Source organism: Gekko japonicus, unplaced genomic scaffold (genome assembly GCF_001447785.1).
Source record: "Gekko japonicus isolate JY-2015 unplaced genomic scaffold, Gekko_japonicus_V1.1 scaffold356, whole genome shotgun sequence".
Classification (NCBI taxonomy): domain Eukaryota; kingdom Metazoa; phylum Chordata; class Lepidosauria; order Squamata; family Gekkonidae; genus Gekko; species Gekko japonicus.
Genome location: NW_015175979.1, coordinates 664,604 through 685,474, shown reverse-complemented (window position 1 = coordinate 685,474; position 20,871 = coordinate 664,604).

Genomic DNA, 20,871 nt, shown 5'->3' with positions numbered 1-20,871 from the left:
AGATCATGGGGTGGACAGAGAGAACTTTTTCTCCAGTGCCCATAATACCAGAACTCAGAGGCACTCCCTAAAGCTGATGGTTGGACGATCCAGGATAGTCTTCATGCAACAGACCCTTAGCTTATGCGGGAAAGGCCATGGTTCTATGGCAGAGCATCAGCTTGGTATGCAGAAGGTCCCCGGTTCAATCCCCAGCATCTCCAGTTAAAGGTTCAGGCAGTATTCATTTATTGATTATTCATTTATTTATTAAACTTATATCCCACCCTACCCCACAAGTGGGCTCAGGGCAGCTCACAGCATATAAAATAACAATAAAACCAGTAGTATAAAAACAATTAAACAATTTAAACAATCAGAGCGAGATGGCACAAAAATACTCCTGTAACATTTTAAACAGATGGTAATAGGTAGCCCGACTGAGAGCCAGTTTGGTGTAGTGGTTAAGTGCGCGGACTCTGATCTGTGAGAGAATTGACCCCTGTGGAATTGCGGTGATGACCTCTCTCTACCCATGATTACCCTCTGGGACCGACCCTGGAGGAATGAGGAGAACCAGCTCAAGGCTGTACCCCTAACATCTAGGGAGGCTAGGCGGTTGACCAGGACCACATTGTCTAATGTGTCAAAGGCAGCAGACGGTTCCAACAGGATCAGTAGCACCATCCAACCTGCATCAAGGTGTGTCTGAAGATCGTCAGCCAGTTTGGTGTTGTGGTGAAGTGCACGGACTCTAATCTGGGAGAACTGGGTTTGATTCCCCACTCCTCCACTTGCAGCTGCTGGATGACCTTGGGCAAGCCATAGTTCTGACAAGAGCTGTCCTTGAAAAAGAGCCGTTTCTGTCAGAGCTCTCTCAGCCCCACCTACCTCACAGGGTGCCTGTTGTGGGGAGGGGAAGGGAGAGGAGTTTGTGAGCCACTCTGAGACTCCCTTGGGTAGTGAAGGGCAGGGTATAAATCCAATCTCCTCCTCCTCCTCCTCTTCTTCGCAACCAGAGCTGTCCCAGTTCTGAACCCTGGCCAGAAGCCAGTTTAGAAGGGATCTAGGGCAGATGTTTCATCCAGGAATTCCTGTAGCTGTTCAGCCACTGCTTGCTCAATCACCTTTCCCAGAAATGTAAAGTAAAGGTATAAAGTAAAGGTAATACTGAGCAGTAATTGTCTAGGCCCCTCTCATCTAACAATGTTTTTTTTTCCCCAGGAGGGGTGTCACCACTGCATCTTTTATGTGAACAAACGAACAAATTCATTGCCACAAGAAGTAGTGATGGCTGCTAGCACTGATGGTTTGAAAAGAGAACTGGACACACTTACGGAGGAGAACCCTTCCCATGACCGCCAGCCATGAGGGCTGAATGAGACCTGCATCTTCAGAGGCAGAACATCTGTGAACACCAGCCAAGGGGGGAGATGACAGCGCAGGCCAGCTATTGACTTTGGTCCCCTGCCGGTGGCCTCCCCAGAGGAATCTGGCTGGCCACTGTGAGGAACAGGATGCTGCCCTAGATGGCTCTCTGGTCTCACCCTGCCCAGTTGCCTTCATGCTCTTGACCCACGCCTACGCTTTCTGCCCCAGAGGTCTTGAAGAGACAGAAGGAAGGGGGAATGGCAGCGGAAGGCTTGCATGGCATAATGCCACAACCTGCGTTAGAGACAGAATGCCATTCAGGCTCCAAAGTGGGCTTGCCAGCCTCCAGGTGGGGCCTGGACATCTCCCGGAATCACAACATTTCCAGATGATGCCGATCAGTTCCCCTGGAGGTAATGAGAGAAGAAGAAGAAGAGATTGGATTTATACCCCACCCTTCACTACCCAAAGGAGTCTCACAGCGAGCGCCAGGGCTCTTTTTGTAGCAGGAACTCCTTTGCACAGTAGGCAACATACCCCTAATGTAGCCAATCCTCCAAGAGCTTACAGAGCTCTTCTTACAGGGGCTACTGTAAACTCTTAGAGGATTGGCTACATAAGGGGTGTGTCGCCTAATATGCAAAGGAGTTCCTGCTACAGAAAGAGCCCTGGTTCCCTTCCCCTCCCCACAACAGACACCCTGAGAGGTAGGTGGGGCTGAGAGAGCTCTGACAGAAACTGCTCTTTTTCAAGAAGAAGAAGAAGAAGAAGAAGAAGAAGAAGAAGAAGAAGAAGAAGAAGAAGAAGACGAAGAAGACGAAGAAGAAGAAGAAGAAGCCAGGTGCAAGTGAAGGAGTGGGGAATCAAACCCAGTTCCCCCAGGTTCAAGTCCGCGCACTTAACCACCAAACTGGCTTTGGAGGGTGGACTCTATGGCTTTATACCTCTCTAAGGTCTCTCTCCTCCTCAAACTCTGCCAACTCCAGGTTCCACCCCCAAATCTCCAGAGTTTCTCAACGTGAGGCTGGCAACCCTAACCCCCGAGTTAACAATCCCCACCGTTTGGTTGTTTCAGAGTGGGAGCCGTGCAAATACTTGTTATCTTGAAGCTGTTTTGCACCTGAAATGGGTGACTGAAAGCAACATCACTCTGAATGGCAAAGAGACTCTAATTTGGAGGGGCGCCAACTGCACATTGGGAAATTCCTGGAAATTTGGGGACAGAGCCTGGAGAGAGTGGGGTTTGGGGAGGGGAGGGGCCACAGTGAGGCATTAATGCCACAGAGATCCACAGGAGATTTCCAGGCCCCACCTGGAGGCTGGCAACTCCGACACACCTAAGGGACCGCCTTTCCCCACATGTTCCCCCAAGGGCAATACGGTCGGGGACGCAACATCTGCTGGCAATTCCAGGCCCCAAAGATGCCAGGAGTGCTGCTACCAGAGCCAGGGCTTTTTTGGTGGTGGCTCCTACCTGGTGGAATGAGCTCCCGGAGGAGATCCGGGCCTTGCGGGACCTTGCCCAGTTTCGCAGGGCCTGCAAGACAGAGCTCTTCCGCCAGGCTTTCGAGTAGGAGCCGCCACTACCCCCACTACTACCTCCACCACCACCACCAGCTGAATTGGGTAACAGCAGGGTGTGTGTGTGTGAGATGGCCCTGTGTTAAATGAACTCCAGCGCTGCATGGATCTGATACCAATGAACTGGGACTGCTATCCCCTGGAAGCCATCTTGTTACTGAAGTCTTTCCTGAAACATCCTGAGCACTTTGTATTGTTGTAATTGATTTATTGTTTTATTTTGGTTTTAATTGTTTTAACTGTTGGCATATATGCCCTATCTGTGAGCCGCCCAGAGCCCGCTTGCAGGGAGGGCGGGTTATACATCTAAGAATAAAATAATAATAAAAATAAAAAATTTGGGGGGAAGCAAAGTCCAGCCAATTCAGAAATGGATCCCTTTCCTCACTCCTCCATTTTTGCCCCAACCCGTCTCCCACACGTTCTGAGATTTAAGGAGCAACAGGGGGTTTCAGAGCAGCCGCCATTGCCTTTCCAGTTATTTTCCCAAGTTCAAACATGCACAAAATATTTATCTGCAATCCAGAGGCACACACAGAGGCAAGCTGTGCAAATAATTAGTTATCTTAAAGCTGTTTCACACCTGAATCAGGCGGCTGTTGGTGGGGTTTCATTGTTACTATTTTAATCACATCTTTGTGGAACCGATGTAATGACTAAGCAGCTTGTGGGGGACAGTTTGCCCAGATCAATATTATCAGCAGAAAATGCCTCCTGACACCCATGTAAATCTGCCGTCGATCAGAAAACTGAAATACGAGGGAAATACAGCTTCAGAGAGAAGCGCTGGGATGAAAGCAGAGCCCCCGGGATTGCCGGCGATAGACACAACCCGCTTCCCCCACCCCCTTCCTGCATGCTGCAGATAGCCAAACAGGTGGTGTGTGCTGTCTTGGCTGGTTGCCACAGAGACGACACACTGGAAACACGGCCCAGAATCAAGGTAAGCCACAGAGCCAAAGGTCAGATAGCCGGGAAGTCAATTCAAGGTTACAGGTTTCAAGGACAAGGAGCGGCTGCTACACACACAGAAGCAGGTCTGAGGATGCAGAGTTGCTGCCGTGCTGGAGCAGGTGCACAGAGTGCTTTTGAACAGGTCCTCCCTTCCCTGGGAGTTCAGTCTGTCAAGGCTTACAGCTCCTCCCCTTCCTTTGCAGGAGCTGCAGTCTGGCACTCCTTCATCACTCCTGCATACTCAGCCTCTGGCATGCCCTGCGTCTGGGGCACTCATGAGAACTAAGCAGGGAGTCTGGCCTCGGGGTGTCTGCAACTGGGGGTGCTGGGCCAGGCTCAGGATTGACCTCTCCTTCTGGCTGCACCTTCTGTGCACCTGCTGGGGACTCTTCGCTTTCAGGTCCTGTTGAGGGTTCTTCTTCTGGGCTGACTACAGAGGAGACTGGGTTGCTCCCGGCCTCTTCCTCATCTGAGGAGTAGTCAGCAGAGCCAGTACCCATGACAGGTGGCTTCTGAAGGGGTTTTTGCACTACAGAGCTTATATTTATTTTATTTTTATGCCCAATAAATTATGCTGGGACGGTGGGCAGTCGACTAGACTAGAGAGGTGTGGAGCAAGATAACGTGTGTCCATCCCTCGGGATCCAACAGGTAGGTGAGAGGGGAACAAGCATCGGTGTGATCAGAAACCAGGACTGGCCGGCGGACACAGAGGCATCCCAGAGCCTGAAACTGGAAGGGGCCTTCTAGGTCTCCTAGTCCAACTGCCTGCTCACTGTGGGAAACCCAAAGCCAGAGCACTCTCAACAGATGGCCGTGCACCTTGAAGGCTTCCAAGAGCAGAGCAGCCCCCGCCATCTTGCTAAGAACCTCATCTGTATATTGATGACACCAGTGTGGGGTAGTGGTGGAGAGTGGTGGACTCTCATCCAGAGAACCGGGTCTAATTCCCCACTCCCCTTCCTCATGAAGCCTCCTGGGTCCCTCCTGGGCCTGTCACAGTTCTCTCTTTTGGAGCACCTATCTCACAGGGAAGGTGATTGTAACCCGCTCTGAGACTCTGAGGAAAGTGCAGGGTATAAATCCAATCTCCTCCTCCTCCTCCTCCTCCTCCTCCTGCTCCTCCTCTTCTTCTTCTTCCATTCTCAAACTGCTCTGACCATTAGGAAGTTTCATCTGAAGTTCAGCTCAAATCTCCCCTCCTGTAAGTGAACCCCATTAGATCTAGGACTTCTGGAGGGGGGGGAACCCCTGCCACCCCCGTCTATGCACCTCTGTACCCATGCTCCCACCTGCCCGGCGTCATTGAGGAAGGGTATGTGGGTGGCGCCCACTGCTGACTCTACTGGTGGCCATGATGGTAACATTCCCAGTTGCGTATGCTGGCCAGTGCTGTCAGAGAAAGGGTGTGCAGGTGGAGCAGGAACTGAGCATGGGTGGTGGTGAAAAGCTTGCAAGAGGGAGAAGGACATGGAGACAGGTAAGGGGCGTGCATGTATGGGGGTGGGAAGGCAGGCATGGGATCCCTGGTGGTAGGCAGGTGGGGTTCTTGGGCACCGTCTGCCCAGGGGCCCCAAAACCTGGAGCCAGTCCTCGCTGAAGACCACAGCCATGAAAAAGAGGCGAATCCGTGGCTCAGTGGCAGAGCATCTGCTTTGCCTGCAGAACCTCCCAGGTTCCGTCCTTGGCAGCTCCAGGGGAAAGGATCGGTTCACAGGTGACATGAAAGATCTCAGCCTGAGACTTTGGAGAGCTGCTGCCAGTCTGAGTAGACCCAGAACGGATGTTGGTAGACCTGTGGTCTGACTCAGTATAAGGCAGCTTCTGTGTGTTCACACAGTCTCCCTCCAGTCTCCTCTTCTCCAGGCTTTCTTCACCGGTCTCCCTTTTCAGACCGTCTTTTTTGCCCACCTCTTTGCTTACATCTTTCTTACACTGCCGCTCTCATAAGTGAATACAGGAATCGACATGAGGTCGGAGTCTCACCAAATGAAGTGCTACTGTTAACGTTGCATAACGAGGACGCTCCGCTTCTGTGAGTGCAGCTTTAAGATCAAATTAGCCTCTTCTTCACCTGCACCTCTACACTCCCCCCCCCCGGTCTCATGTTCAGCTTTTGATTAGCTGCCAACCTAATATCCTTCTTCTTCTTCTTCTTTTTACATATACTACTGCCAAGTAAGGTATCCCCCATTCTATACCTGTGCATTTATTTTTTTCCTAAATGTAGAACTTTGCATTTGTTTCTGCTGAATACTAGTTTCGGTCCAATTTTCTGACCCGTCAAAGTCATTTTGAGTTTTAATCCTGTCTGTTTTCTAAAGTTTTGTGTCGTTATCTTCAGTCACCTGCCAGAACAGATCATGTCATGGCCAGGGTGCTCTTGTCACCCAACAAGCTGCTCTGAGGCATCCAACAGGATCCAGATGTGTCTGACGACACAATTATAGCTTCCTCACCAATGTTCCCTCTAAGCTGTGGAGTCTGGTGAGCAAAAATTCTACTTTGTGAGCTACTGCCTTTATAGTTGTGAGCAAGCGATTTGGCTACTGCATCAGTTAGTTTGCTCCGGAGCCATCCTTCCTGAGCTAAGACAAAAATCTGTGAGCCGGAGGCTGAAAAACTGTGAGCTAGCTCATGCTAAATCAGCTTAGAGGGAACACTGTTCCTCACCACAGCTTCCCCTAAATGCCTCTGCCGTGGATGCCACCTCTGATTTTAAAAAGACTGCATAGGAACATGAACAAATAACAGTTTGAATTTTTTTAAATCTAATACTTACTATTTAGGTGTTTCTGTGTGCTTTTGGTATTTGCCCATGAAACCAGCTAACCCTGCAATCAATTCTTCCAATCACTTCTCAAATAAATATACACAGACACAAAGCTGGCAATGCAATCTAGCTGCTACTCAAATGAGACCATGTGCCATGCCTGTCATGTGGACAGCATCCTGTACCTGTTCTGGGATAAATATATAGGATTATCCCATGTGCTGTATACACAATTCCCAATCCTAATACATTTCAGGAGGAAGGAACAGAGAGATAGAGAGAGATTGCCAGGCCTCGGGTTTCTTGGTCTGATGGTCTCCTTGAGATTCCAGACTTATGCTACACATGATCACTTGGCAGCAGTGTTCCCTCTAAGCTGAGTTAGTGTGAGGTAGCTCACAGTTTTTTAGCCTCCGGCTCACACGTTTTTGTCTTAGCTCAGGAAGGAGGGCTCCAGAGCAAACTAATTCATGCAGTAGCCAAACCGCTCGCAACTTGAATGCCAGGAGTTCACAAAAGTAGAATTTTTGCTCTCAAGACTCCACAGCTTAGAGGGAGCACTGCTTGGCAGAATCTGCAGTGCATCTAAAAATGGATCTCGTATGCAAGGTCTGTGGCCTTGTGAACCCAGCAGTGGTCCCTTCCTTGCCTTTGCAAAACTGCCTCCAAGCACAGCTCAGGGTTTCTACAACCTGACTGGGATTGGCTGGAAGTGTGAGACAGAACTGAGTGTTGTTAGCATATCGATGACAACCCAGCCCATATCTCCAGATGACCTCACCCAATGGTTTCATGGAGATGTTAAAGAGCATAGGGGGCAAGATGAAACCTTGCGGGACCAAAGGCCAAGGGGCTGGGCAGCAGTCCCCTAGCACCACCTATCCTCAAGTTGGGACTGGAACCACCACGAAAGAGTGCTTCCCAGCCTGGAAAGGCGGTCCAGAAGGGTACCATGATGGATGGCATCAAAAGCCCCTCAGAGTTAGTTCCTGGAGAATTAACAGAGTTGTACACTTTCCGTGGTGTGGGCAACCAAGGCTGTTTTGTACGGACTCTGCACACTTAGTGACTCACTATCCATGAGAGTGTGAAAACTGGTCCCAGTTGGAGATGCTATTAGAGGCTCAGGGCCTGGGAAGAGATTTGAGGGAAATTTCATTCTTCTCTGACAAATAAATCAAATGCAGAGTTGTTGGGCTAAACCTCTCCTTTCCCCACACAGAGCCTTCTGGGAAAATCTTTGAGCATCTGCAACTTGAGAGCAGAGGCGCAGTAATTTGTTCAACAGATCTGGCTTTATTATTTCTTCAAAAGGGGGGGGTCCAACCTCTTTCCTCCCAATGGCACAAGGCTGGGGAGGGGGGTGGAAGAAGCCACTGATAATGAGCAGGAAGGGGGGGCGCACACAGCATCTAATTATGGGCGCAAAGATCGAAACACCTAAGCAGAGATGTGCTCTTCTTCTGTCTCCTAAATATTTTATTCTGGACTAATGCACAAGCCAAATGGAAATTTTCAAGCAAAATTCAGCTACTTAAGATACACTTAATTATTGATTTGGCCTGTATTACAGGAGGCAGAAGTCCTGCTTTGCTGGGTGTAGACAAGAGAACAAAAAATATGGAAGCTGTAATGATGTACAAAACGTTTATAATCTCACAATAATGATACAAAAATGGACAGTCAAATTGAAAATTATTAATTCCCAACAATTACCAGAAAGATGGACAAACGTCTCCGGAGTTTCGACATTTATTTCGTGAAGAACTTCCTCCAAACATCAAGATGTGAAAGTGTTGCTTCTTATTCCATATTGTGTAAATACAATACAAAGGTACTAATATCCTATATGTTGAACATGTTCTTACATAACAAATCCTTCCATCAACGGGCACACATACGCTGCTAGTACACTTCGTGTGCCCGTTGATGGAAGGATTTGTTATGTAAGAACATGTTCAACATATAGGATATTAGGATATTAGTACCTTTGTATTGGATTTACAGTTTGCTGTAGTGGTTAAGTGCGCGGACTCTAATCTGGGAGAACCGGGTTTGATTCCACACTCCTCCACTTGCACCTGCTGGATGACCTTGGGCAAGCCATAGTTCTGTCAGAGCTGTTCTTGAAAAGGAGCAGTTTCTGTCAGAGCTCTCTCAGCCCCACCTACCTCTCAGGGTGTCTGTTGTGGGGAGGGGGAGGGAAATGAGTTTGTAAGCCGCTCTGAGACTCCCTTGGGTAGTGAAGGTCGGGGTATAAATCCAATCTCCTCTCCTCCTCCTCCTCTTTATTTTTAAAGGCAAAACATACAGAAGACAAAACTAACATAAAAGAGGGGAAATTATTCTTACAATTCCTTGTTTAACAAACTCATGCCTAATTTATTGTACGCTTATATATTTCACCTTGTATCATTATGTATATCTCTTGCAAATATATCAAACTTGTGAGTGCCCTTTCAAGAACAGCTCTTGTCAGAACTACGGCTTGCCTAAGGTCATCCAGCGGATACAGAAAATTTTAACATTTTTTGTACAATTTAATGAATCCAAACCCAATATTTTTTTACTTTGTGACATAACCACCACATATGGTAAAAAGATCCAACATTATTTTGACACTTCCAACATACATTTGCACAACTGGGATAAATCTTTGCCAGTTTATCAGGTGTAATATGCCATCTATAAAACATTTTATAAATATTTCCCTTATATGAAATTGCTTTAGTAATTTTTACATTTTTCCCCACACCTGTGACCACTGGTCCAGCTCAATATCATGACCTAAGTTTTGTGCCCACTTTATCATAACATTTTTTACCACTTCATCTTGGGTCTTATTACCTAAAAGTAGTACATAAATTTTCTTAATGAGTTTCTCATCAGCAAACATCAATATGTTATCTATTTCTGTTATTTTTTCATAAAAGCCTATTGGTTTGTCTTCGCTATATCTTGATTCAATTTGTGTTTGTTTGCCACCATGTTAGAGTTTCTATTGGTTTTAGGCAATGCTCCCTCTAAGCTGCGGAGTCTTGTGAGCAAAAATTCTACTTTTGTGAGCTGCTGGCATTAAACTTGTGAGCCAGCAGTTTGGCTGCTGCATAAATTAGTTTGCTCTGGAGCCATCCTTCCTGAGCTAAGACAAAAATGTGTGAGCTGGAGGCTAAAAAACTGTGAGCTAGCTCACACTAACTCAGCTTAGAGGGAACACTGGTTTTAGTCCATTTCTACTATCTCGTAAGTCTTCGTGTCTTAGGACTGTTTCTTCCTGAAGTAAGTTAGGGTTTGTGGTGATCTGCTAGCTAGATGTTGATGGGCAGCCACCCAGGAGGGTGAGCCCTGACATTTACATTGGGAGTTAAGGGTTAGGCATACTGCTTGTTTACCAGGTGCCCAGCGCCCCAATGTACACACTCACAGATATGGCAGAGGTGACCTAAAATTATCATTCTAGGGGACTTCAACATTCATGCCAAGTGGTCCTTCCCAGGGCTAGCCAGGACACATGAAAGGGGTCACACCTCAGACATCATCTTTTGCACTGGACCTTGAGGAGCAGTCTTGCTGGAGGTACAGCCTGAACCACGATCTGATCAAGCCAAGGGTGAAGGTGGCTCCAATGCCCCACAAAGGGGGGGGGGTTAAAATGGTCCACTCACACATGCTCATGGATCCTACTCGAGGGCTCTAGGGGATTTATGGTTCCAAACACATGGTCCTCTTTATTTTTAAAGGCAAAACATACAGAAGACAAAACTAACATAAAAGAGGGGAAATTATTCTTACAATTCCTTGTTTAACAAACTCATGCCTAATTTATTGTACGCTTATATATTTCACCTTGTATCATTATGTATATCTCTTGCAAATATATCAAACTTGTGAGTGCCCTTTCAAGAACAGCTCTTGTCAGAACTACGGCTTGCCTAAGGTCATCCAGCAGCTGCAAGTGGAGGAGTGGGGAATAAAACCCAGTTCTCCCAGGTTAGAGTCCATGCACTTAACCACTACACCTCATTGGAGGCTTTGGTGAGAGATTAGAACATGAAGCTCCTCAAAGCTTTTGAGAAGATTGCTCCTCATTGACCTCTCCTGCCCTTGGTTTACTGCAGTGCCAGGTGACCTCAAGAGGGCTAGCAGCAAGACTCTGGTGGAAGGCTCGTACTGATTGCGACTGACTGTGCTGTATGCACCCCATTGGAAGACCTAGGAAGTGGTGATGATGGCAGCGAAGAAATGTTATTTCTCTATGGCCCCTGCACCAGCGAGTTCATCCCAATTGTTCAAGGCATCGCAACATCTCAGCTGACTCCTGAATCTGAGCCTTTGTTTTCTCAGGAACAGATAATTAGCTGTGAGACTTCTGCAAAGATTTTTGGCTGACAAAATATCACAGAGCCAATATCTGGAGACTGCCTGGAATAGAAACCGGGCAGAAGGAGCACCTCATACTTCATCTGGTCTGCTCGTGTACCGTCTTGGCCCAGTTACCATGATGGATATTGACAGGATCCTGGGCTCTCTGAAGGCCTCTGCTTGTGTAGAGGAACCTTGCCTGTCCTGGCTGGTAACATCAGATGAACACCGCATGAAAGAGCCCCCTGGTGTCTACCAGAAATCCACCCCCAACCCAGGGCTCCTTCCCTCAGCCGCTCAAAGAGGCAGCCATCGGTCCACTACTTTATTTATTCATTTGTCCTATGGCATGTCGATTACTTAAAAAACATCCCTAGGGGAATATGATGGGATCACCCAGTCTCTAACGTGCCCTTTCTGGGCAAAGTGATGGAAAGATCTTATTGGACCGACTCTCCTTTGGAGAACGCAGCTTCCCTGCATATCTGAGGAAGAAATACCACCCAGTCATCCTCCCAGAGTGCTCTCTCTCGGGGGGGCGTTTCAGTGGCAAGCAACCCAGAGTCATCCAAGGGAACACACCACCCTCACCCATGAATTATTACGCAAAGAGGAAAAGTATAAAGTGGTTTTACCTGCTCCGATGGATAATTAAAACATGCCTGGAGCACAGAGAACCGTTTTTCATTACCTTATAAACCTAGAAAGAACCAACTATCCTGCATTACCAGATATTAGAGAAATGTATTCATAGCAAAAGCAGAGGAAGGGGGAGAAATTGAAGGGTTTCCAGTGTCTTCATTAAACTACCTCCCCCTGGCCTGGTGGCTTCTGACGTGGCTTGGTGGGACACCATGCGGGCAGGCAACTCCTGTCATTTCTGCCTTGAGGACTGGGATGCGCTCTCTGCCTGAAAGGGTTGTAAGAGGACGGGGTGGGGGTGTGGTTCGTCCATTGCATTGCAAAAGAACAGAGATTTCTGCTTCTCTGTGCGAGGGGAAAGGGTTTTCTAGGCCAGATTGGATGCGGTATAGACAATAACTAGGGCTGCCAGGGGTCCTACTATGGCGCGAGGCCTCCTGCTGGCAGCCTGCTTTGCTCACTGCCACTCTGGATGGCAGTGGGATAATTATTTTTAAAAAGTGATGTTGGCTGCATAGCTATGCAACTTCTGGGGAAACCTGGAAGCGACGTAGGGTAACTCTAGGAATTCTTCAGAAACTCTGTGGTAAAACCATATAATTTCCAGCGATTCCTAGGGCTACCTTACATCACTTCCAGGTTTTCACCAGAAGTGACGTAATGATGTAGCTGGTCACACAGGTCCTAGTTTGACACTCTTGACCACTCCATCACAGTACCATGGAGCTATCCGATGGGCAGAAGTGCTTAGCCTGGTCCGATGATGTCAGTATCCTGAACTTGTAATGGGCACAGCTGGCCATTCACTCACTGGCCTGTTGGGTTGCCAACTGCAGGTTGAGGAATTCCTGAAGATTTGGGAGTGGAGAGGGCAGGGTTTCAGCAGGGGAGTGATCTCAGTGGGGTATAATGACATAGATAGTCCTTGGGGAGAGGGAACCACAGAAACACCATGAGGGGGAAGCTGGAGGTCTGCCTTGGGAGGGGCAACATTTTTCCTGGATCACACCTGCTGTATTCTACTTCATTTCTCCTTTTTTAGACAGAAATTGCTTTTTTCTGCATCCAGTCTAGCGGGTTTTTCACCTTTAGTTTTTGCTTCAGCTGGGGTTCTTAAGTGCATCATTTCCCTCCCCCTCCCTCACATAGAGTATTGTTTGCTGGTCATTTCTTTTCTTTTTTGCGGGGGGGGGGGGGGGGGAATCTGTCCCAGTTGCCTCTTGGTGACAGTGGCTGAGTAACATCTCTTGCCCCAAACCTTCCTGATTGTCTTGGGGAAAACTTTACCCAGTTGGCAGTCTGACAGTCCTAAACTGCCCCCTGGACTAGACGTAAAGCCATGTTTTAAGAATTGCAACATTTAAGCCTGTGAGAACATTTTTGTTACACAAACAGTCCTTAACGTTAAAGTCTTCATTGTATTGTTTTCAAAGGAAAGTGAGGGATGGGATCGAAACAGAATGCCGCCTGTTTACCGTGCCCTAATTGAGAATATTTCTGCAAAACTCTGAGAATGGCATTAACATTCCAATCTGAATGACAAGCGGTGGGGAATTGCAAAAGTTATTTCCGATTGTGAAAAGGGCTTTTCAGAATGCATCGGACTGAGCTGATAGAATTCCCTGATAACAAAGGACAAGCCGGGAGTTGGAGACGGATGCCTCTCGATTTCACAAGGTGTCATCTGTTTGGCAGCCTTTATAATCTCACTCACACACCAAAACTCTGTTTGTGTTTATGTAAACTACAGGTTGATCAAATCTTCCCTTTCCTGGCTTCATCTCCAGCACTGCCGATTTTTTTTTTTCAAAAAGGCAAAGGTTTGCAAGGGAGATGGTATAGAGGCAAACTTTGCTTCTTCTATTCCTCTCGCTAGACACAATACATCATTTCACACAGAGATATTTTTCAAACTAACCTTTAAATGTGTGCGTAACTGATGGTGAAACACTGAGTCGTTTGGAGGACGATGGGGTTAATTAGAAAATGTCCCCCTGAGCTAAGCTACAGGGCAGAGTTTGGAAGGGGGGGTAATTCCATTCAGATGGGTTCATTCACCATGTTTGCAGCTGACGCATGCCGCACAGAGAAAGGCACATTCAGTGGAAGGTTGTGCTTGCTGGTTTTGCTCCTTTCTCTTGGGCATTGCTTGGATGGAGCTGTGAAAGGGGTATAAATAATCTCCTATTCATTGTGAAGGCAAAGAGCACCGCTAATCAGATCCGATAGGTTTCCTGGTGTCGTGATGGCCGCACATTGGCTATGTGATCCCTGAGTGGCTTGATTATGGCATTGCATTGGCTACGTGATCCCTGATTGGCTAGCAAGAAGAGCGCTCTTCAAAATGCTACCAAAGTAGCTTTTAAGGAGAGCGTTATGATTGAGCGAAACTGTGAAGAAATGTAAGATTTGAGGGGAACTTTGGGGAAATAGTTTGGGCTAGTTTATACTCCCCTTTTCATATCCAATGAGCTCATTCACAAAATTTCAGCTCAGGCCAAAGATATTTCCTTCTCAAGCTAAAGGAGGGAAAAGGAAATCGGCTTAAACTAGTTTAATAGTCATTCTTTGTTCACAAGGAACTCTAGGAATTGTATGGGTTGGGGGGGCTAAAAGTCTCTAGCAGAAAGTTCTCAGCAAACTACAATTCATGGGATTTTTTGTGGGAAGCTGTAACAGTTAAATTGGTGGAAAACCAATACAACCTTGTTGTGTACTCTTAGTGGTACATTAGAAGGCAAGTAGAGAACAACCGGTTGAATACTTCATCAGGAGATGGTTTTGAAATTCTCTTCTGCTGTGCTTCTCTCTGGATTTTGGAGTTCTGAATTGTCTGAGCTGTTTTCAGTGTGGACTTGATGTGTTAGAGTCAGTAGTCCTCTGTTGTTCCGTTTTTATTTCCAAGTTTTCACCGAGCGCCATGCATGCAGTTTGCCCCCTGTGCTGAAATTCACCATGCATTTCCTCACTCTGCTTTACCAATCTCCATGTGCAAATAGATAAATCATTTCAGAAGAGCAATGTTGATGTGATTGCATCAAAATTCTGTTCGTGTGCCATTATCCAACGCACAAGAGTGCCTGCGTGTATCACTGAAATATCCCACAAAAGATTCTCTGCAATCATACAGACAATTGCTTCCCATTTGCTTTTTTGAAATCTTTTCCCGATGAGTGCATGCCATATATTGATAATGTTGGGGGGGCAGATACGAAGAAGCTGAACAGGAAAGGTGTGCATACACCCATTCCAGAACTGACTGCGGAAATTCTCGTGGTTACCCCAGAACTGAGGCAGAATGGAGTGCAGTGCAAAGTGAAATTCCGGAAGAGAACAGGGAAGCACATTCAGATTTGATTCACAAAGGCAAAGGTAATGAAGAAGGGCTGATGGATGGATGGTGCACAAACACTTTCTACACTTCCCAGGATACATGAGCAGGACACATAGAACAGAGGCAGAATAATCTCGCCCTCCCTTCCTGACAGGGGCAGATTAACCATACAGCAGACTCAGCAGGTGCTTAGGGCCCCAGGGCCAATGGGGGCACTACAAAGTTGGGGAAACGGCGAATAGTTTGTTTGTACAGTCTATTGTGTTATCCTAGGAATAAATTTTTGTATTGCTGCAACCTGCGTTGTCTATCTGGTCAGACAGGTCAACAACTAAAATGGACTGGGGGTCAGTGTGGAAAGGAGGGGGGCACCAAGATTGGTCAGTGCTGAGGGCACCAGAGAGCCTTCATCCGCCCCTGCTTCCTGAGGCCATTTTTTGCTCCCCAACATGGTGCAGAATGGAAGGTTGAGAAGGCTGAAGCCTGAAGCACCTTCTCCCAGCCACACCACGATCAAGCCCCCAGGCAATTTCCAAGGTGAGTCCCTGGTCAGACGTGTCACATGAGTCTCATGCAATGAGGCCCCCAGCCTCCCCCTCCTGAGGTTGCCAGGTACCTGGTATTGACCTGCTTGGGCTCAGCATCTGTCAACTCTACTCCCTTCTCGGTTCCAGGGGCAGGAAGTACCCGACTGACATCTTATCGGGATTCACAGTACGCTAATCTGGCCCCAATCTGCCATCCACGCTTGGGTAGATAGATGGTTGCTGCCAGGCTGTTCATGTCACGTAGAAGTTGATCATTGGCACAGGAGGGCCTTGGTTCAAGCCTTGCCTCTGCCAAAACTCACAGGGTAGCCTCGAGTGAGCCATTAGCCTTGGCGCCTCTCCCATCTGCCAACTGCACACTGTAATAATGGTCCACCTCTAGTGGGCAATATGTGTTCAAGTCAGGAGGAAGAGACTGGGTTTCGAGATACTCTCAGTGACTGTGCCATGGAGCAGATGGTCACAGGACCTACCAGGGGAGAGGCAATCCTGGACTTGGTCCTAAGTAATGCCCAGGACCTGGTGAGAGATGTAAACATCATAGCACCAGTTGGGAACAGTGGCCATAATGCTATTAAGCTCAACATTTATGTAAATAGGGACCTGCCCCAAAAGACCAACACAAACACTTTTAACTTTAGAAGAGATAACTTCTCTTAAATGATGGGGCTTGTAAAGAAGAAACTGAAAGGAAAGGAAAGGAGGGTCAAATCCCTTCGGAAAGCGTGGAGACTGCTTAGAAGTACAATCCTAGAAGCTCAAATAAAATGTATACCACAGGTTAGGAAAGGTACAAATAGGTATAAAAAAGGCCTGCATGGTACAGAGCCAGTTTGGTGTAGTGGTTAAGTGCACGGACTCTAATCCAGGCCGGGTTTGATTCCCCACTCCTCCACTTGCACCTGGCTGGATGGCCTTGGGCAAGACGTAGCTCTGATAAGAGCTGTTCCTGAAAAAGAGCAGTTTCTGTCAAGAGCTCTCTGAGCCCCGCCTACCTCACAGGCAATGTTCCCTCTAAGCTGTGGAGTCTTGTGAGCAAAAATTCTACTCTGTGAGCCGCTGGTATTAAAGTTGTGAGCAAACGATTTGGCTGCTGCATAAGTTAGTCCACCCTGGAGCCATCCTGCCTGAGCTAAGACAAAAAATTGTGAGCTGGAGGATAAAAAAATGTGAGCTAGCTCACACTAACTCAGCTTAGAGGGAACGTTGCAGTCACAGGGTGTCTGTTGTGGGGAGGGGAAGGGAAAGGAGTTTGTGAGCCACTCTGAGACACCTTTGGGTAGTGAAGGGCGGGGTATAAATCCAATCTCAGCTTCTTCTATGGTTAACGAACAAAGTAATGGAAGCAGTAAAAGGTAAGAAGGATTCCTTTAAGCAGTAGAAGGCTAGTCTGAGTGAGGTAAATAAAAGGGAGCCCAGGCTGTGGCAAATTAGGGTTGCCAAGTCTGGGTTGGAAAATACCTGGAGACTTTGGGGGTGGAGCCAGAAGAGGGCGTGGTTTGGGGAAGGGAGGGGCCTCCACACAGTACAATGTCATAGAGACCACTCTCCAAAGCAGCCATTTTCTCCAGGGGAGCTGATCTCTTTCTGCTGGGGATCAGTTGTAAAAGCGGGGGATCCCCAGGCCCCACCTGGAGGCTGGCAACCCTATGGCAAATAGAAGAAGAGATTGGAATTACACCACGCCCTTCACTCCGAGTCTCAGAGCAGTTTACAAACTCCTTTCCCTTTCCCTTTCCCTCCCCCTCCCCACAACAGACACCCTGTGAGGTAGGTGAGTTGGTGATCAGACAAGCAAAAGGGGACTATAAGGAACATATTGCAAAAAACCCATAAAGACCAAAAATAAAAATTTCTTCAGATACATTAGTAGCAGAAAACTGGCCAGGGAGGTGGTGAGACCCTCGCATGACCCAGGGGTGTAAGGATTACTAAAGGATGATAGGGAAATGGCAGTGAAGCTGAATGCATTTTTTGCCTCTGTCTTCACTGTGGAAGACGGGAGATGCTTGCTCACTCCAGAACTGCCGATTTTGGGAGGGGTGTTGAAAGACCTGAGCCAGATTGAGGTGATGAGAGACGATGTCCTATGACTGATGGACAAATTAAAAACTGGCAAATCACTGGGCCCAGATGGCATACATCCAAGAGTCTGAAAGAACTCAAATGTGAACTTGTAGATCTCCTGACAAAAATATGTAATCTATTACTAAAATCTGCCTCCATTCCCAAGGACTGGAATGTAGCTAATCTAACCCCCATCTTTAAAAAAAAGGTTGCAGAGGAGATCCAGGAAATTACAGGCTGGTCAGTCTAATGATATTGGGGAAGCTGATGGACTCCGTTATTAAAGATAGAATTAGTAGGCACATTGATGAACAAAAGCTATTGCAGAAGAATCAGCATGGATCCTGTAAGGGAAGATCCTGTCTTACTAGCCTCTTTGAGGGGGTGAACAAGTATGTGGACAAGGGTGATCCAATAGATGTTGTTTACCTAGATTTCCAGAAAGCTTTTGATAAAGTTCCTCATTAAAGGCTCCTAAAAAAACCTCAGTAGTTGTGGGATAAGAGGACAAGTCCTCTTGTGAATTAAAAACTGGTTAATTAACAGGAAACAGAGAGTGAGTATAAATGAGCAGTTTTCACAGAGGACGGTGGTAAGCAGTGGGGTACCACAGGGCTCAGTACTAGGTTTGATGCTTTTTAGCTCATTCTTTAATGATTTGGAGTTGGGAGTAAGCAGTGGAGTGGCTAAGTCTGTGCATGAAACCAAGTTGTTCAGGGTGGTGAAAACCAGGGAGGATTGTGAAGTGCTCCAGAGGGATCTGTCAAGGATGGGCAAGTGGGCATCAACATGGCAAATGAGTTACAGTGTTGGCAAATGCAAAGTTATGCAGATCAAAGCCAAAAATTCAAACTATAAAACATGTTGATGGGGTCTGAACTGGGGAGACTGACCAGGAGAGAGCAACAGCAATAAAAAAAATGCAAATACTATGCTGGGGATCATTAGGAAGGGAATTGAAAACAAATCACCCAGTATCATAATGCCCCGCTATAAATCGATGGTGCGACCTCATTTGGAGTACTGTGTACAGTTCTGGTCACCACACCTCAAAAAGGATATTATAGCATTGGGAAAAGTGCAGAAAAGGGCAACTAGAGCGATCAAAGGGTTTGGAACACTTTCCCTATGAAGAAAAGTTAAAGAGATTAGATCTCTTTAGCCTGGAGAAATTACAACTGAGGGTGACATGACAGAGGCTTACAAAATTATGCATGGGATAGAAAAGGTAGAGAAAGAAGTACTTTTCTCCCTTTTTCACAATACAAGAACTTGTGGGCACTCCATGGAATTAATGAGCAGTAGGCTTAGAATGGATAAAAGGAAGTACTTCTTCACCCAAAGAGTAATTAACACACGGAATTCACTGCCATAGGAGGTGGTGGCAGCTACAACCATAGACAGCTGCAAGAGGGGATTGGATAAACATATGGAGCAGAGGCCCATCAGTGGCTATTAGCCACAAAGTGTAGATGGAACACTTTGTCTAGGGCAGTGATGCTCTGTGTTCTTGGTTCTTGGGGTGAGAGGGTTTCTGGAGTTCTGACCCCACTGGTGGACCTCCTGATGGCACCTGGGTTTTGGCTACTGTGTGACACAGAGTGTTGGACTGGACCATTGGCCTGATCCAACATGGCTTCTCTCACGTTCTTACACTGTAAGGACCACCGATAAAACATGGAAGCCCTTCGGACACTCATAAATGCACAGCATTATTGAAGCACCAAGCAATTCTAACCCATCAGCCACAGCCTTGTGTTAATTTATTGCTTCAAAACCTGGCAACTTTCTTGATTCCTTGAAGACAGGATGGACCAGACATCTAAATGCAAAGCTTTGACTTCTAAGCCAGGTTTTGTGCAAGCCTTGGGCAGAGATGTCAGTGGCACAGAGCTTGGCCAAGGCCGTGGAAAACTCCTCTAGCACAGCTTTGCAGAAAAGGGCTGTAAAAACTGTGGAAAGAATAAACCGCCGGCAAGTCAGCCAGCACATCTGGGCCACACTGTTCCAAGGTCAGTCATGCCAGAGCTGGCGGAGGACGTGGGGGGCACATTTCACTGTGGCTTCTTCTGCTTAATTCTCACCAGTTCATTAAAATCTGACCTTCTTGGTTCTCTGTGGCAACTGCCAGTGTCCGGAGAGGGAGAGCACTCTGTTTTAAAGGCTGTTAAAGTGTCCAGTGATATTTTAGCCTCTTTTTATATATTTAATAGGAAAACATCAATCACACCACAAGAAACCTTCAACGGAAGGAACGGCAGGCACGAGAAGCAGGGAGAGTGGCCAGATTCCATTTTCCGGGCGCTGAGAAAAGGTCAGGTGAGCGTCTGAGCAATTATCTCATTGTGTTTATTGATAAATCATTGGAGGTTTCATAGCTGTCAGTGTTTGACTCGAGACAAACAGATATTTAATTAAACGCCACAAAAGGAACAAGGAGAAGAGATGTGTTAGGCAGGGATTCTGACGAGGCCGCCAGTCTCAAAGGCAAGCAACGGCTTGGCTCAGGCTGTTGCCAGCCCTGTTGCGTGCCCATCTGATTTGTAAAGAGATCTGAGTGGCGAGAGGGTGAGGGAAGAGGCCAGCTGGCGCGGGCAAGCGGCTGTCCGACACACAATGAACACCCCTCCCTCCCGCCATCCACCAGTCCTGCCACCGAATCTTCTGTCAAGACCCCCCACTTTTTTTTGTCACCAGAAACCTCAGGATCTGTGACTGGCAACCTAGATAAAAATTACCCTGTTGTGGAATTTGAAAGGGCATAACCAGGATACGGTGAAAAGGGATTGGCACCATGGAGAGAAGAAAGGCCACAGGGAGCCATCCCAAGCACATTTATCAACAGACCAAGAGGAACTGAGAGGAAAGGTGGGATATATATGTTTAAGTAAATGAATGAATGAATGAATGAATGAATGAATGAATGAATGAATGAATGAAGAAGAGAAGAAGAAGAGATTGAATTGAATGAATGAATGAATGAATGAATGAATGAATGAATGAATGAATGAATGAATGAATGAATGAATGAATGAATGAATGAATGAATGAATGAATGAATGAATGAATGAATGAATGAATGAATGAATGAATGAATGAAGAAGAGAAGAAGAAGAGATTGAATTTATACCCCGCCCTTCACTTGAAGTCTCAGAGCGGCTTACAAACTCCTTTCCCTTCCCCTCCCCACAACAGACACCCTGTGAGGTGGGTGGGGCTGAGAGAACTCTGACACAAACTGCTCTTTTTCAAGGACAGCT